An 18349-nucleotide genomic window follows, 5' to 3' on the forward strand; every position below is an offset into this window, starting at 1 on the left:
CAGTGTTTAACGTATAAGGAGATAACACGAATAGAATTTTCTAAACTAAGAATAAAGACGCAAGATGAGTTGTCTCCAAGTTATGATTGGTTTCAATATAGACAGATTAGAGATCTTTATAACTTGGACTGTGTGAAAGGAGGGGTAAGAATGGAGAATTCGGAATTAGAGGAGGTAATTCTACAAGAGGATAAAAAGGAAATCTCTAAGACTTATAAAGTGTTGTTAAAATGGTACACAGAAGATGAGACAGTTAAAGTGCAAATGGTGAAGTGGGCTATAAACTTTAATAAAGAAATAACAATGGAGGCGTGGGAATACTTGTGGAAAAATACATTGAAGATCACGACATGCACTAATATTAAAGAGAACGTCTACAAAATGATTTATCGTTTGTATTTGACACTAAAGAAAATTGCGTTAGGGAATTTGAATATGTCTAATAAATGCTGGAAATGTAAAAAGCATGAAGGATCTTTGTACCACATGTGGTGGACCTGTGAGGTAGCTAGGCAGTACTGGGGGGAAATAATAAGAGTGATAAGTGAGATTTTACAATTTCAAGTTAACAAGAACCCAGAACTCCCCCCACTTTTTTCTTCTGAATGGAAGTAATATGGTTCCCCCAGCTGGCCCCAAGAGCCTGCTGTATTTTGCACCACCTGTAGTTTCCAGATCGTCTTCAAGGGCAGCCCCCAACAGAGCCAATTCTGTTTGAAATGAGTAGGGGGGAAAACGGATAAGGGGTTGGAAAACTGTTGGAAGCCAACAAAAGGGGGGGAAAGGGAGGGGGTTAGAACTGGAATATTTAAAGGAAATTGATTGTAATGGATATTATAGTGATTTCTAATCCAATAAAAAAAAATTTAAAAAAAGAAAAATTGGGTCAAAATAGTGATGTCACAGCAACGCTGCAACATCAATTCTGGTCATTTAACCCAAAGTGACATCATAGGTTGCCAGCAGTGCTCTAGGAAGTAGAGTTTGGGGGGATTGTTAAGAGCATCCCCAGTGACATGTGACATCATTTCTGGTCATGTGGCTAGAAATGTCGTGGAGCCACATGGCATAGCATGACACTGCTTGGCACTCATCCCCACCCTCAGAAGCTCCCACAGGTTACTAGCCCTCAGCTGGCAAACCTAGCCTCACCAGAAAGCCAGGACAGTAGTAGCCCCTTTGACCTGTTCTGGGAGGCCGTTCCAGAGACTTGAAGCATCCACTGAGAAAGCCCAAGCTCAGACTATTTCAGATTGTGCCTTTGATAAAGGTGGCCCTGACCACAGACTTCACTGGGAAGAATGAAGCTACTGCTTGAGAACATGCCGCATATGGTTGTCATTCAAGTATGTGGGACCCTTAGATCATGAAGGGCTTAAGCAGCAGCACCTTGAATTGAACCCAGAAACTGACTGGCAGCCAATTAAGGGAGTTTTCAAATAGCAGATGTAAAACATTTTGGCTTGCTGGTGATAGTGCATTAAATAGTACATTTCATGCAAAAACGGTTTGCTAGTGGGTTGAATGTTGAGGTTGTGCCAATTTTGTGTAGTGGTTAAGAATGGCAGCACTCTAATCTGGAGAACCGGGTTTGATTCCCACTCCTCTGCTTAAAGCCAGTTGGGTGACCTTGGGTCAGTCACAGCTCTTTGGAGTTCTCTCAGTTCCACCCACCTCACAGGGTGATTGACGTGAGGATAATAATAACACACTTTGTAAACTGCTTTGAGTGTCCTGAAGAGCAGTATATAAATCAAATGTTGTTGTTGTTACCTTTCAGACAAAGTCGATCACATCCTGTTATTGATGTGTTGAGCCAGCTTTTTCAAAAAACCCTCCATCCCATTTTCAGTTTCTCAGAGTGATTCCCAGTCACGTCAGCTCATCGTCTGAAACATCTGCCCGCATGCGTTTTTGTTTCCCCGCCAATTTCCCCCCCACTTTTTTCTTCTGAATGGAAGTAATATGGTTCCCCCAGCTGGCCCCAAGAGCCTGCTGTATTTTGCACCACCTGTAGTTTCCAGATCGTCTTCAAGGGCAGCCCCCAACAGAGCCAATTCTGTTTTCAGAAGAGAAGCTCAAATAAGCTATATGATAGTTTTCATCAAGTCAATTGGTAGCGCAATTAATTGTGATTGATTTATTGATGGCAACTAGCTTAAATTACTGAGCGGAAGGTTTTGTTCTAGAGTTTACTTTAACCCCACCCTGTTCCTATATCCTAGCCATCTGGTAAAGGGCAAGGGCTTTTTTTTTTTGGCTTGGGACTGGTGGTTTTAGAAATGCTCTCTGGTCTCACAAACCATACAAGATTCTTTGTCAATTTGTGGATGTCTGGGCCTGGTTGCAGTCAGAACAAAGGAAATCTCTGGGCATACCATGTAAAGAAGATTGTGGTTAGTTTGGCCTTACTGAGAGAGAAGAGGAAAGAGAAAAGAGAGGGTTCAACAGAGTAAGTCTCAAATTACATGCTTTGGGGGAAGAATGTTGTATGGAAAAATAGAATTATTTTTGAAACAAGCTGTTCTCGAGCTCCAGTTCCATTGGGCTTTATTAGCAAAGCTTGTGTGATTTATTTTGTTATTTATTTAAATTCCTAGAATCCCCATCCTGAGGGAGGGAGTTGAGTAGGTTTCCTAAAACAGCATTCCAGTAAAACCCAGCAAAATAAATTTAAAAAAATACTCTTTTCAAATATAAAATGCTGAATGTTATATCTGCTTTAGCCAAATACACAGACACTCTTGACTTATATGAGGCTTTGGTCAAGGGTGTCTGTGTGTATAGCTAAAACAGATATCTTACCTATTTTCTTCATAAATAGGTTTATTCATTCAGTTTAAAGAGAATGGATCATCTCCCAAGTACACAAAGATATGATTCCCCTCTCAGCATTTTCTGCTACCTCTTTTAAACCACCTACCCCCACAGGATATTAAAATCTCATTGGGTGGATCAACACATTTCTTTACCACCGTTCTATAAAGCAGTGGTCTTCTTCAGACTGTGGCTCAGGAGGACTATCAGGTGGGTGTCTGCCAACTTTTAAACCTGTTTCTTTAATATCAATTTGATCTGCAACAATTATCAAGTGACGTTATTTAGCTCCATGCTGTGAAAAGCTTTGACTGCCCATTTCTGCCTATTCACCCTTTGTTAGACATTCCCTGCCCCTGCCACTCAGTTGGCTGCCTCAGAGTGGAACTACAAGTGACAAAAGGCTCAGGTTGGACACTTGTCAGCTTCCCTCAAGTTTTGATGGGAAATGTAGGCATCCTGGTCTTGCAGCTTGGCTCTCTGACTGCCGTCCAATGGACTTTTCAACTGTCACTTGTCTAACATTCCACCAAGCTGCCTACATTTCCCATCAAAACTTGAGGAAAGCTGACAAGTATCCAATCTGTGCCTTTTGTCACTTGTAGTTCCGCTCTCAGTTACAGAGCCCCTCCTGCTGGGTTAGGGTTGACAACCTCCAGGTGGAATTACAACTCATCTCTAGAGATTGGTTCTTCTGAAGGAAATGGCAGCTTTGGAGGATGGACCCTATGATGTCACTGAGCTCCCTCGCCAAACCCTGCTTTCCCCAGTCACTGCCCCCAATCTCCAGGAACTTCCCAGGCTGGAGATGGCAACCCTATACTGGGTCATGATCCCCTATAGACCAGCAATATGGATGTATGTGTGTGAATATATGTGTTTGTGTGTATGTACATATATGTGTAGATCTCAGAAGCTAAGCGAGATCTGCCTTGGTTAGCAATTGGATGGGAGACCTCCAACAAAGACAGGGTTGCAGAGGCAGGCAATGGCAAACCACCTCTGTTAGTCTCTTCCTATGGAAACCCCACCAGAGGTCGCCATAACTCAGCTATGACTTGAGGGCAGGATTTCATTTCATATTTGTGTGTGTGTATTTGTGTGTGTGTGTGTGTGTGTGTATAGATATAGATATAAACATAGGCATAGATATAGATACAGACTTCCTTTTAAAAGATCTTCTGCCTAGAAGGAAAGGACTCTGTACTCCCTGCCTCTCTAAGTTAACATGCTTAGAAAACTGGGACAGCAGGGTGAAATTATGAGTAGTAGAGTCCTCTGTGGCTCTGACCCTTGGTTTGTTTCTCTCTACAGTACATTTCATGGTGCTTGGCTTTTGTTTTCCTTCCCCTACAATTTTGCTCCACAGCCACATATAGCAGGCACTACATCAAAATGGCTGCCAGGGAGTCTGAAGCCAATCAAAAAACATTGGGTGGTTTGAAGCCAAGCATCCTCCAAGGATGGAGGCAGCTGTTTCTGAACAGGTGTTTCTTGTAGACACAAACATGATACCTCCTGTCTTGGGCTTTTCTGGTGTGCCTCTGGCCCCAGTGAGATGGAAGAAAGCCAAGACTCTGGCAGACTGATTTGGGGAAGACGGAAGTATGCCAGGAAACACATTAGCAGGCACCATGGCACCCACAGGCATTACTTTGGGGGCTGGTGCTCTGATGGGAGTATTTTCTGTGTGAACCATCCAATGATGAGTTATGATTCTTATGAATTGTAAATCTTTATTGTAATAGAGACAGTTGGGATATCAATGTCCCAAGAAGTGTTCTAGGACCAATCATAGTGTTGTGCAGTTTCTGTGTAATTTTGTAATTAAGTAATATTTTTTTAAAAGTGTAATACATAAGCACATCAAGAGAACCCCCTGGTTCTCACCACTGCATTGCTTCTTCCAACCATCTTAGTTTTGCATGCTTTTATATTAAGTCATTTGAAAAGGGGCAAAAAGAAGATCCATCTCTGGGGAAACGCTTGCGTATTTCCAACAAAGCCTGCTGTTATACCCATTGCAGACTGCAATCGAAAACACATGGTGCCTCAGGGAGCAAGAAGTTTCTTTTTATAGGCCTTTTGTGCCCTTCTGAAAATGTCAAGACACAGTAAGGAAAATGTCAAGGATCTGTAATATGCTTATATTCCAAGATGCTTGTTTGTGACGTGTTTACAAAGCTGTTGGAATTTCAGTCTGCACTGGGCAAGTCATGAGCCAAGACAGAGATTCTGTGCCACATTAACAAGGCTGTGGATTGGAAGGGGGGGGGGGGTGTCTGTTAAAAATAACCTCAGCTGGTGTGGCTCAACCAACTCACACTGGGTATGACTTTCACACACCATGATGCCTCCCCCTTCCAGCCCCCACCTACCCAGTGCGAAGTCTGCCACCTACTTTTTATCAAAACTTAACTCTCTTTTTATTTGCTCTAATTCAGAATCTATTTGTTCTGAGTGCGGAACAGTCAAAATTCAAAGTACAAGACCATATATGATGGATCATTCCCTGACTGGCATCAGGATAATTACATAGAAAACCTGCGTCAAAAATAAACACAGACCAAAAACAGTCTCACAAAAAATGCTTACAAACCCGAATCATCATGACCTGCTCGCATGGGAAATGATGATGTGTACAAAGAGCGAGATAACCCTCCAGAGTATCGTTGTTAGGACGTCCCATTAAGGATGTGTGGAAACGGCCAGTATGTGAAGGAACAGACACACGAGCCCTGTTCCCTTGGATACCAAGAAGTTGGAAGCCCCGTGGATATCCTCCAAGTCTCTGCTCAACAATGCTGTCCCTTCCCCTTATCCCTGGGGTGGTGGGGGTGGTATCAAAATCAAACTGGGTAGTAACCATTGCCATCAGCCAATCCGAGAGGATCATCCACCGGAGAACTTTGCACATCCAGGACTGTATCAGTATGTGCAAGCTCTGCCTAGATACAAAGAAAAGCTGGAAACGTGTGATCCTCTTACCCTACACTCTACACTCTTACACTCTATCCAGGATTCCCCAATGGTGGTGCCCATCGGCTCCATAGTGCCTACCAGTACTTTTCCTGGCACCTGCCAAGCTGTTTAGAAAGTGGGCAAGGCCTTTGTAAGTTAGGGGTTGTTAGTGACTGCATTCATTCAAATGAAAGGGATTCCCATGCAGGGCTTTTTTTCTAGGAAAAGAGGTGGTGGAACTCAGTAGGTTACCAGCACAGGTGGTGCCCCTGATACCACATGCACGCGCACAAAGTGCGTGCACGCTCCCAGGACTACACAATGACGTCACTTTGGGTCAGCTGGAACAAGGGGGGAGTTTTTAAAAGTTTAAATCGCCCTTGGTGAAAATGGTCACATGGCCGGTGGCCCCACCCCCTGATCTCCAGACAGAGGGGAGTTTAGATTGCCCCCCGCTGGAGATCAAGGGGCGGGACCACTGGCTGAGTGACCATTTTCAAGATGTTCCGGAACTCCATTCCACCATGTTCCAGCTGAAAAAAAGCCGTCTTCCCATGTATGCAATTGCAGCAGCAGCTGCTGCCACTAGAAAATCAGGAGGACTGGAAAACATCCAGACTTATGGTTCTATTCCCCCTTTAGGCTTTCATTCCTTCTCCATCCCTCTCCTTTCTGCCAGATATGAGTTTGCCACCAGGTTTCAACTTAGAGTGTCGTCCCAATAGTTGAATTATTGGAGTGAAGTCTAGGGTGGAGGCCATTTCTCCACGGAGGGCCTTTTCAGTGATGGGACCCCAAGAATGGAATACCCTCTCTAACATTTCATTCAGTATCAAAGTCATTAAGTGATTGTCATAAGACTAGATTGTCAGCATACAATCTGGGAGAGCCAAGTTCAAATCTTCACTCTCCCATGGAAGTCTGCTAGATGACCTTTCTCAAGTTAACCCACCTCACAAGGTTATTGTTGTTGTGAGAATAAAATTGAGGGGAGAGTAGGATCTCCACTGGGAAGAAAAGCAGAGTATAAATGTCTAAATAAATTAAATATTTTGTTTACTAAATTTTTCATTTTGGCCTGAAACATTTTTCATAGCCTGATCGGTGTTTCACTCTAAGAGAAACTTTGTCTTTAATGACTGCTTATTTCTTGTTGTTAGAATTTGTTGTTGTGTTATATGTTTTTGTTTTTAATGATTGTTAGAGCTACTTCAAATGGCATGTGCTACATATAAAAGGATTAAATCGACAGAAAAATAAATAACCAGACCAGACATAAAAAATGTTTAGAACAGAGCTGCAAATATCAAAACTCTAAAATTAATTGAAATGTAGTGTGTTTTCATGGAAACAAGACATAGTCCAATGTTAGAACTTGTTATAAAGTACACTCATCTTAAATCCCGCATATTAATAAAAATAACTTTATTGTCTACTGGGAATAAGACACTTTATGAATAAATTTCGCCACACCCTAACCATATTTATTTTGAGGGGGGAAGCTATGCAAGTCTCCATCAAGATTAAATTTAACAGGAGAAAAATAAATCCGAAAATTCTGGTTGTAATACCTGTAGGAACCTGCCAGAGTTATGACGAAGAAAACAGTTACGGTAAGAGGAAAATGAGAACCAACACAGTGTAAGCTACGAGATTCCTCACATTTCTTGAGATAAGGAGCTTTGTCATCTCTGCTATAGTTACCAACAAGCACACAGTGCAAAGATAAAACATCACCAATGCAGCTTTCTCTAGCAACAACTAGGACTGAAGAAAACACTCAGGCAGGCTAGTGGGGTACTGACTGAATGCCTTCATTTGCTCACAGCCACAGTTCTGGGACGATCTCACAACTTTGCTGGCATGTGCTAATGTCTGGAAATTCTGAGGAAAAAATGTATTTGGAGAGTGATGTAAAACCAGTGCTGTGAACAGGAGCTTCCTGGTTAGTAGGATAATGTACAATTTTTCATGGCTAAGATTTCAAATATTCTTTGGCAAGATAATTTTACTTCAGAGGATTGGCATACCCATTTGGTTTGCTCACTAGAATACTACAGGTATCACAATGTTTGCTGGTTAGCATAGGGCTGCTATGTCTCCAGGTTTGGTCCCACTGGCAGCCCTCCTCCCTCACTGCCACTCATTGAATCAGTGGGGAGAAAATGGGGGAGGAGTCAGCAGAAGTGAAGTCATTGCATTCAGATGACACTCTAGCATTCACCTAAAACTCTAAAGTTCTAAACCATAGAGTTTTGGGTGAATGCTAGAGCATCATCCTTACAGAATGACATCACTTCTGGCCCACAATGTTGCCAAAGGAACACCCCGCCCCAAGTGCCAGTAAGTCTCTCCTGCCAGTTGCTACCCCTTGGGTTGGCAAGGGCAATTCTACTTCAGGAAGGGCAGGGCCCTTTCCAGGAGTGTCTTTTCCTCCCAGTTCACCCCTGCATACAACACTTGGGTGAGCCCTGAAAATTATGACAAAAAACAACTGAATACGTATATTGTCTAATCAGCATACTTATTTGAATCCACGTTTCTTTAAATTTTTCTTTGAGGAAGAGTAAGAAACGGAAGGAAGCCTGCTTTAAGGTGGAGCTGGAGCTTTCTCAGTTGGAAGAGGTGTTGATTACCATCCCCTCCGGGCGTCTTGCAAAGGAGAGGCTGTTAAGAAAGTTTGGATAGCCTTGAAAGCATCTTCTGCAGACTCTAAAAAGGTTGTCTAATCTAGTCCAATTGCAGTTATTATCTGCTGGAAAGGAAATGGCTATAATCTTCCCTAGATCAGTCCACATTCCTTTCTTGTTGACATTACCCGCAAACCCTCAGTCGCTTCAAAAGATACAGGATGAGGCCTGTGACATTTTGCAACTGTACGTATCCAAAAAAGGAGACACCTTTACATTAAATAAAATTATGTTAATAGCCCCTTCATTGTTCCTTTTTCACCACAAACTGTAGAAAAAAATGCAAGAAAAGTGGCAGAAAACAATTCATAATCCTATTTTGAGCCAGAGAATTCAGTGCTGAGAAGAACAAGAATTTTAAGAACTAAGAAAAAGGTGAACAGCAGGACTGTACCATCAGGAAAAAAGAATTAGGAATGATATGTTAATGAATAGGAATACAAACTCGCTCAAACCAGTTTTTGTGAGCACTGATTGCAGCAGTTAAGGGCTGAGTTCACAGAAGTCTGAAGTTGACAAAATGTGGCCGAGATGAGAGATGTGGCTGCCACTAATCCATATCTCCCCTCCCCAGTAAAATTTGGTTTAAAAGAACATGTTCACTTAATGTGTTCCTGCCTCCTGGGAACAGCAGCCAAAGAATGGGATCAAGGGGCGGGGAAATACTGATTCTGGTGACAATAGCCCTTTGCAGACATTCCATTCACGTGAACCGGGACCCTGCGAGCCACGTGTTTCAAGTCCCCACAAGGCACCTGATACATGCAGTAAATTGGGGGATACATGGATTTTCCACGCAGCTACAGCTTCCATGGCCTTGGTCCAGCATATCTATAGGACTCCCTCTTTCCCACCACAGCAGCCTTGCTCATCAGAACACAGCCTTCTGCAGGTGCCACCTTACACTTGGGCAAAGTCAACAGCTGCTCATACACGGGCATTCTCTGTGATGTCCCCCACCCTACAGAACAGCCTACCAGAAGAGGACAAGAAAGATCCCACTCTCCTAGCTTTCCACAAAAAACTGGATTATTCAAGAGGGTTTTTTACTCAGATAGAAGGGCTGTACGGTAAGGAACGTGTCTCAGGTGGAAGCGTCAGTAGAGGGACAAGGACTATAGACTTTACTACTATGTGCTACTGTGTGCTGTCTGTTGCTTTGGGTATGATCCTACTAGGTAGTTCTAGGTTGTTTAATATACCAGAGCCAAGCTACAAGTGACGCCTGACACAGGTTGGACACGTGTCAGCTTCCCTCAAGTTTTGATGGGAAATGTAGGCATCCTGGTCTTGCAGCTGTAATGGAGAGCCAAGCTGTAAAACCAGGACACCTACATTTCCCATCAAAACTTGAGGGAAGCTGACACGTGTCCAACCTGTGTCAGGCGTCACTTGTAGCTTGGCTCTCAGTCTTGGAATTGCTTATGCTCTATTTCAGCATTTTTTCAACTCTGTGTTAGATTTCTGCTGGTTTTAAATCTGCGAATTTGCATTTATAGACCTTACTACACGGTTTATAGAAATGTCCTTGAAATGGACTGCACTCACTCCCACTGCGTAATCCGCCTTGTCTTAGAGAGAAAGGCAGTCTATAAATATTGTAAATAAGTAAATAAATTCTGCCTGCTCTGGACATGGAGGACTAAAAAAAGAGACTCTCTACAGGATGCTGGTTTAGTCCTGTTGCCACCATAATTATGCCACCTCATCACCCTTTGCTTTTCTGCAATTAGGAACAGATTAGCATACATGGCAGTTCTACTCTAATTGATTCATTTTAAGTAATGCCATTGGGTCAAGCCTGCTCTGGCCTGTCTCTGCACACCTTTCTCCCTCCCCCTCCCCACCACACACAATGGGGAGGCTGACAGCAGGGAATTCCCCACCATGACAGTGAGACAATAAGTTGAGGACACTCAGTAGTGGAAAGAATTCCTCCATGACTCTGACCTTTGGTTGGTTCTTCACTACAGTACATCTTCCTTCCTTCCTTCCTTCCTTCCTTCCTTCCTTCCTTCCTTCCTTCCTTCCTTCCTGTCATTTATAGTCCACCTTTCTCACTGAGACTCAAGGCGGATTACACAGTATGAGATTAGTACAATCAGTATCAAGTATATTTCAATACAGTATCAAGGACATTTCCATAAACAATGTCATAGGGTAAAAAGATGCAAGTTTAAAAGACATAGTATTCGCAAGAATCTAATAGAGAGTAGAAAAAATACTGAAACAAAATAATCAATTCTAAGGCTAACATTAGACAACATGGAGCACAGGTGGTACACAGGAATACGTATTTAAAGCAACAGATAATATGTAAGGCAATATAGTGATGAAGTCTATGGTCCCTAACTCATTAGCGAAGCATCTGAGACCCCATCCCTACAATACAGCCCTCCCACTTGAGTAAAAAGTATTTTTGAATAGTTTGGTTTTGCATCGTTTACAGAAAGACAGGAGAGTGGGGGCCCGCCTGACCTCCTCAGGCAGGTCATTCCACAGGTTAGGGGCCACCACAGAGAAAGTCCGTATACGGACTGCTGTTGACTTCACCCTTGTGCAGCCTGGCACCTGCAGGAGACCCTGTTCAGATGAGCGAAGCCTACCATGGAGGAACATAGGGAGGGAGGAGGTCCTGTAGGTATGCTGGACCAAAGCCGTGAAGAACTTTGTATGTAATAACCAATACCTTGAACTGAGCATGGTAACCGATGGGTAGCCAACGGAGCAACTGTAGGATGGGAGTGATGTTCATGCTCCTGCTTGCTCCTTATAACAGTCGAGCTGTAGCGTTTTGCACTAATTGGAGCCTCCTAGTTAACTTAGATGGGAGACCAATGTATCGTGCATTACAATAGTCGAGCCTTGATGTTACCATAGCATGGATCCAAGTGGCCAGGTCAGCTGTGTCAAGATAAGAAGCCATCTTCCAGGATAGAGTGAGGTTGTAGAAAGCATTTTTGCCACTGCCTTAACGTGTTTTTCTAGTAATAACGCTGGATCCAGTATAACTCCTAGGCTCTTAACCGAGTCTGCTTCAGGTTTTATTTCCTTCAGCTGCTCAGCTTGTATTTCCTGTCCCTGTTTCCCTAGGTCCACCATAGAGAGGTTGTAACTCTAGCTGTTCTTCTTCCTGTCATGTGTCTCTGATGTCATGGGCTTGCAACCTCACAGGTAAAGAGGGGCCCTGCATCTGGAACAAATGAAGACCACTGAAGTAGAAAATGCTGAGCTAAATGCATCAAGGGTGGATGGATGGATGGACGGACGGACGGACGGATGGACGGATGGATGGATGGATGGATGGATGGATGGATACATACATACATACATACATACATACATACATGGATGTTGTCCATTAAATTGCCAACAACTTTATTACTGATAAGGGCTGCAATAATAATAATAGCCCTGGCCAAGGCTATGTTTAAAGTAGCAGCAACTTTGAATGAGTGGGTTGCACCCAGTATTAACTCTACTTAATGAATCATGGACAGGTACCCCACCCCACTCCCTCTTCCTCAGCTGGGGTCTTTCTTTGCCACTGGGAGGAAGCAGAGTGCTCCAGCTGTGCAGGCTGAGAAATCACCACACACATAATTGGACCTGTTGTGTATAAATAAATGAACGTCATTATTAAGAAGAGCAAATGTTTTTGCCCTTCTGTCTCGGACCTGACTTCCTTGTTCTACTGGAGCAACCAGGTCTGGTCTGGCTCTTGGTGAATGTGCTTCTTTGTCCCCTACATCTGTGTTCTGGGATATTTGTTTACAGTATAAATATATCTTAGAGAGATGGTCAAACACACTCCATAAGTGATCAGGTGCACTGCTTGGTGAGGACAGTGAAGAACACCCCCTGCATGATATAAGAACAGCCCTGCTAGATCGCCTCAGTAGTCCATCCAGTTCTACCTCTGTCAATCAGTGGCCAGCCGATTCGTCATATATGTCTGTCTACATATCTGCCATGAGTATTTTCTGTGTTTTGTGCTGGGTAATGATTAGACATGGGCACGAACAGAAAAAAAAATGAACATGGTGTTCGTTGTTCGTTGCCATCCATGAACAACGAACAACGAACATTGACGGACATGATCCTGTTCATGAACATGTTCGTTGTTCGTGGGGGGCAGCAGGCTCTCCTCCAGCTATCAAGATCCCTACTGCACCACTCCCAGAAACCCTACCTGAGTAGGCAGCAGGAAATGTACCAATAATAAATAATAGCTTGACCCCAGAGCCTGGCAGCAGCCCTGGAACCTGAAGGGGTAGATCCCTATCCCACCACACACAAAGAAAATTCAAGCTCCAGTGCACTCACCCTGTCTCTCTAACAGCAGCTGTGTCTCCCTGAAAGCCAGAGCTGGGAGCCCCCCTCCCCCCTGGTCTTTTCCTCCTGTAACAAATTTGGAGCTCCAGTCCACACTTGGAAGGAAGACCTGCCTATCAAGCTAAATTGGGCTTAGATTGGGGTTTCCAGGGCAACAGCAGGAGTTCAGACAGAGTTCAGACAATCCCTGCCTAAGTTGCCAAGGGAATTGATTGCAGGTGCCAGACTGTCTGGCTTGACGAACAGCAACAAACAAGGCTTGCAACGACCACCTGTTCGTTTAGAATGGGGCCTCATGAACAGCTTGTTCATGAACAGCAGATTGGGCTGTTCGTGGTTTTTTTTTAGTTCGCATTGCTGTTCGTGCCCATCTCTAGTAATGATCCTCTGAGAGTACACGAAGTTACCTATTGATAGTCTGCTTGGCTGGGAGTTGCTTATCTCGCAGGTGCCTATGGTGGAGTCCACTTTCGTTTTCACAGCTGCCTGAGAGAGTGTCCTTGAAGGCCGGCTGAGCCTGGGAACTGAAAATGACTTCATTTTTGTTTCTCTCCTCCAGTCCCTCTCCCCTCCTGTCTTGAAAGCCCTTCCTCCCCCTCCTGACCCCTTCGTGCCAGAATCTCAACTGTCCTTATACCAAAGGCAGGAACTTGCCCTATAACTAACCCCTCCACACTCCCATACATCACTTCTGCCAATGACCTTGTCTGAGTATGCTGATACTGATAGCTCTCTAATAAATCCAGAGGAGTTAGCCGTGTTAGTGTGTGCAGTGGAGTACTACAGGGATCTAACTGCCAGAACCTGACACAATTACTCTGGAAGGGCCAATGACAGGGCATAGGGGGACAAGGCCTTTCCCTGAAACTGCCTCCCAGCACTGGTATACAGTGGTTTTACTGCCTCTGAATTACTCCCTTTTGTCACTGATAAGATCTATCCTTCAGGACCAATCCTCCACGCATCTATTTATTTACTTATGTCATCTATAGTCTGCCTTTCTCACTGAGACTCAAGACAGATTACATAGTGTGAGATTAGCACAGCCGGTATCAAGGACATTTCAATAAACAATGCCACCGGGAAAATAAATGCAGGTTTACAAAGACAAAACAGTGGCAAAAATCCAATATAGAGTTGAAGAAATGCTGAAGGGAGCATAAGCAATTCTAGGACTGACATTAGACAATATACAACTACATAATACGGTCAGGGCTTTTTTTCTGGGAAAAGAGGTGGTGGAACTCAGTGGGTTGCCCTCAGAGAAAATGGTCACATGGCTGGTGGCCCCACCCCCTGATCCCCAGACAGAGGGGAGTTGATCTAAACTCCCCTCTGTCTGGGGATCAGGGGGCGGGGCCACCAGCCATGTGACCAGCCATATGACCATTTTCAAGAGGTTCCGGAACTCCGTTCCCCTGCGTTCCCCCCCAAAAAAGCCCTGAGTACGGCCATACTTAAAGCAACAGGTAACACATACTTAAAGCAGTAGACGGTGCGATAGGTAACATAATGGTAAAGTCTATGGTCCCAAGCACTGTGTTTCAGACCAATATAATTAGTCCTCAGATCTGTCTTACAGCTCCAGCCAGCTCACTACAAATTGAGTCATTATTGCTATAAACAATGATACAAGCCTATATGCTTAGTATGTGTGTAAAACACGCAAATCTCTTTGGTGTAAGAGGGAGGGGAATTGGAATATGGAGGTGAGTGAGTGCTTGAAATGGGTTGATAAAATTGCTGTGATTAGAAGATGTAAAAGATTAGAAGGGAAAGGGAAAGGTAGTCCCCTGTGCAAGAACCGAGTCATTACTGACCCATGGAGGATGTTGCATCATGATGTTTTCTTGGCAGACTTTTTTTTTTTTTTTACGGGGTGGTTTGCCATCGCCTTCCCCAGTCACATACACTTTACCCCCAGGAAACTGGGTACTCATTTTACCGACCTCAGAAGGATGGAAGGCTGAGTCAACCTTGAGCTGGCTACCTGAACATGGCTTCCACCAGGATCGAACTCAGGTCATGGGCAGAGCTTGGGCTGCAGTACTGCGGCTTACCACTCTGTGCCACGGGGATTAGAAAGATGCTCTTAAACTACACTGTGGTTTTGCTTGTTTGTGTTTGCAGGGGCTTGGGGGGGGGCACTGACGTTTCCCCATTCCATCCTTTCAAATTGACCAGTCCTTGCACATGGATGAATGTGTGCTCCTTCACACACCTAAAGGAACACATGACTAAGGGTGATCCAAAATGGGGTACAAAATGCTCCAAGAAAACCTTCCCTCAAATTAATCTTTCATTCATGTCTTTGGTAGCTGTTCCCAATTCACCCAAGCTTCTGTGATGGCTGATTTTCATCACTTTATTCCTCTCACACATTCCTAAATATGTATCTAGTATATTTTTTAATCCTACCCTTCTTCTGAGCAGGTGGTGCTCCCTTCCCTGTTTTATCCTCACAACAACCCTGCGAGGTAGGTTTCACTGAGGAAGAATAATTGGCCTAAGGCCACTAGCAAGCAAGGCTGGTTGGGGATCTGAACCCGAGTCTCCTCCAGATCCGAGTCTAATACTCTAACTCCTACACAACACTGCTCCTATGTGGAAATCTATGGAGGGGATCACTCCATGTTATTCTTCCCCCTTTCAAAAAGGCAGACACTAAAATGCAGCCTAGTATACAGTGGGCTCTCTTCTCATATTACATAGTTTAGATGCACGGTGAGGAGGAACGCACCCATTCCATCACCATACACCTCCGTACCACTAATTTGGCGGAGTGCTGTTTGAACTGGGGCTCAAATGAATTCAAAAACAGGCCTTTAAACCTATTGCATATTGAAATCTCCCCTCCAGTTTGCACTAACATGTGAAATGGGATCCCGCCATCTGAGGAGAAAATCATAGTTCAAGTGAGAAACCATCCCTTCCAAACCACAATTATTGACAGCCTCATAAGAGTAGTAGTGCTGAAAGCACCAGTGACAAATGAAATCTGTGCTGGAGGTGGGGGAAATTATACACTATTCCCTTCAAGGGATTACATATACCTTTCCGTATCTGTTTACTCAATTTATATACTATAAATCGATTCCTTTTTTTTAAAAAAAATGGTTCCTTTTTTTAAAAAAACGTATTACAGCAACATCCATCGTTGTCTTTCCAGCAGATTCTTCTCTTCAATGGGGTTGTTTTGATGGGAAACGTAGGCATCCTGGTCTTGCAGCTGTAATGGAGAGCCAAGCTGTAAAACCAGGACGCCTACATTTCCCATCAAAACTTGAGGGAAGCTGACAAGTGTCCAACCTGTGTCAGGTGTCACTTGTAGCTTGGCTCTGAGTCTAATGTGTGTGTTTCCCAGCAGAAGCAAAGTCAGCTTCTTGTGCCCGATAAATGGCAAAAACTGTCAATAGCACAAATTCTGAATCTCCCAATAAACTGTGATCAAAAGTTAAGTCCCAAAGGAGAGAAGCACCGAAATGGCTTTCAAGGCCAGAAAGTGGTCATGGTTAGCCATGTATGAATGCAGACCTGCAAGGGGTGTTCGCCAATTAGAGTTGCCAACTCTGGATTGAGAAATTCCTGGAGATTTGGGGGTGGAGCCTGGTAGCCTTGCTTGCCCCTTTGCTACCCCAAGCAGCAGCAAGAAGAACATGATTTTTTGTTAAAAAAAAGAGAGATGGAGAGAGAGAGAGAGAGAAGTCAGCTATGTCGCGACATCACCTTCAAGTAAAAACCAGGAAGTGACATAGGGTAGCTCAAGGAATCACCAAAGTATCCTATGTCACTTCTGGGGAAAGCCTGGAAGGAGCCAACATTACCCCATCCCCCATTTTTCCAACCCCAAACCTCTGCTCAGTCTGGTTACCCTAAAAAGGGTTTTGTGTGGTGAATCTCTGCCCAGAACTGGATCCCCGCACGGGGAATAGGTTTCTATTCTAACTTTGAAGAACAAAAGATTCGAAAGATCTTTTTTTTAAAAAGCAAAATATATTAGGCAACGCTACACGACGAAGGAGGTAATACTAGTTCCACGAGCAGGCAACACTAGTCTCAAGGCATAATCAACACCCTGACATTAAAACAAAAACCTCCTTCTCTCTAGAGATTTAGTAACAATGTTAAATCAGGTATAAACAAGTTTTAACCACCGTAACGTGGGTGTGTCTCAAGATACATTCCAAATATAGCTTTAGGCAAGAGAATCCAAATTGCTCCTTAGTGGCCATGATGTGCCCCCAAAGACCAGACCGCAGGATTACCAACCTTCAAGCGGAGCCTGGAGTTCCCCTGGAATTAAAACAGATTGGAGGAAATGGTGGCTTCAGAGGGTAAACGCTACAGTATCACATCATATCCCTGCTTAGGGTTGCCTTATCCTCCTGGCAGTGATGTCATGGCACAGGTGCGGAAGCACATGTGTGCTTCGCAGTGGGCCAATCTAGGCCCCAAACAGGCCCGACTTAGCCTGTTTGGGACCCAAATCGGCCGGCTGAAAAGCACAAGAGCACTCTCGGGGCAGCGCATTGACATCATTCCCAGGAGTGGTGTTGTAGCACCGCCTAAAGAGAGCACTTGGGAGGCCTGTTGCCCTGCCTTTCTCCCCAATGGCCAGGTGAGTGGTGGCAGGAGGCGGAGGGTGGGAGCAGGAGATTCTGCTATCTGGTGTATAACTGAGAGTGTACCTCTGGCCATGGCAGCCATGATCTACGTGGTTCTGCAGTGATAGTCATTTCCCCCCGACAATAGAAACCAATGGAAAGTGGCTGGTCAGCCTACTCGGGGGGGAGGGAATTGGTTTTTTGGGTGGGCTTCAATTTGGTTCTGTTGGTATGCCTGGTATGTGAATTGTAATTGAGAATGTGCCTGTGGCCGTGGCAGCCATGATTCATGTATTTCTGCAGTGGGTGTCAATTTTCCCCCACAACAGAAACAAATGGGGTGACTGGGGGCATCTTTGCAGGGCCTCATGGTCCAAAATCCCTGAAAGTTGTGGGGGGGGGGGTCCCCAGAAAATTCAGTGGATTTTGCTTGCAAAATGCCTCCCCAGCCCCCTAGATAGCTCTCTTAGATAGCTCTACTAGTTTTCCCCATCCTAAGAGATAAAAGGCAAACTGTGTTGCCAACAACTCACTTTTTATCCCTGTGCAGGCACAGTACGCAGGGATAAGAACTGAATCAGCAGCAAGATGCTTTGCCTTCCCACTGCCTCAGGACTTCCGGAGGCCTGGAAAGTCGCAGCCCAGTGACGGGAAGGCCTGGCACGGCAGCAGGAAGGCCTGGTGCTGTGCTGCCAGGCCTTCCTGCCACCTTGGGGTTTCCAGAGGCCCAGGAAGGCCTAGCCCAGCTAAGGATGCCAGACCTCTGGCGGGGGTAGCGGATTCCCGCCCCCCACACCCCACCCCCACTTACCTGGCCAGTGGGGGGCGCACGCCTTCCGTGGGCACTCGACTGTGGTGCTGCACGCTCTCATGCGCAGCAGCCACCAAGATTGGGCCCATTTTGGCCCGGATTTGGGACACTGTGGAGCACAGGAGTGCTCT

The sequence above is a fragment of the Eublepharis macularius genome, chromosome 3 (assembly GCF_028583425.1).
Source record: "Eublepharis macularius isolate TG4126 chromosome 3, MPM_Emac_v1.0, whole genome shotgun sequence".
Taxonomy (NCBI): Eukaryota; Metazoa; Chordata; class Lepidosauria; order Squamata; family Eublepharidae; genus Eublepharis; species Eublepharis macularius.